This window comes from Pteropus vampyrus, unplaced genomic scaffold (assembly GCF_000151845.1).
Source record: "Pteropus vampyrus isolate Shadow unplaced genomic scaffold, Pvam_2.0 Scaffold157, whole genome shotgun sequence".
NCBI lineage: Eukaryota > Metazoa > Chordata > Mammalia > Chiroptera > Pteropodidae > Pteropus > Pteropus vampyrus.
The window spans coordinates 936,184-937,189 of record NW_011888938.1 but is presented as its reverse complement, the minus strand read 5'-3'; positions in this window follow the sequence as shown (position 1 = coordinate 937,189).

The following is a 1,006-nucleotide window of genomic DNA, read 5'->3' as shown; positions in this document are numbered from 1 at the left end:
CTCCGCGGTCCAGCCGCGCGGGGCCGCAGTGCCACCCTCCTGCCCGCGCCTGCCGCTCCGTCCAGTCGGGGCGCACCCCCCGCGGCCCTGGGTCCTCCTCCTGTAGACCCTGCAAAAAGACGATCCCACTGGGACCTACCTCCCGTGGGTGGCAGCACTGCTTGAGCCAACCTATGCACAGCGCTTAGAACAGTGCCGGGCGCCTAGGCATTGGATGGTGTCTTCCGCGATGGGCCGTGAAGCGGGAGCCACCCCTTTGTTCCCTGCAGAGAAGCCCACCCTCTCTGAGAGCCCCAAGTGAGCGGTTCCCAGCTGCCCCAGTCCTAAGGGGTTTCTGATCCCGGCTGGGCCTGAGGCCCTGCCAAAGCCTGCAGCCCCCACCCCACCCCTGCAGGACGCTCCCCCCAGGGAGAGCTGCACCTACTCGCAAGTGCCATCTCTGACTGGCAGGGAAGGTCAGGCTGCCCAGCACTGGTTGCCACACCTGGCTTCCTCTTTAACCTGGAAGCTTCTGAAGTCGGGTCAGGAAGGACCCGCCATGGACACCTCACAAGCAAGGGGTTCTTGCTACTTGGGCAGATGCGGGGTGGCCCGTGGAATCGTCTGCACCTCAGTGTAAGTTACTGCTGACAAGGCACCTGGGTGGCAGTCCAACCTGGGTGGGAATCCAACATGACTCCCTGTGCCCAGCGGCACTTGGACTGGCCCTGAGCATCCCCTGCAGCCCCCATCCCCGGGCAGGTGGGCGCCCTCCCCTTGGAAGCGCGGTGCAGTCAAGGAGTAGCAGGCGCCCGCTTCATGGAGACAGGAAGGCTGGTTGGGAAAAGGAAGGACCCCCTGTCCTCCTGTCCACCCAGCAGCCCGGAAGAGGCCGAGTCCCAGCTGGAGGGCCCAGCTCGGAAGCTGGAGACCTAATCCTCCAAAAAGAGAACAAGCGTAGTTTCTAGAACTCAGTGGCACGCCTCGGCCACAGGCACCTCATCCTGTGCGTACTAAGTCAGGGCAA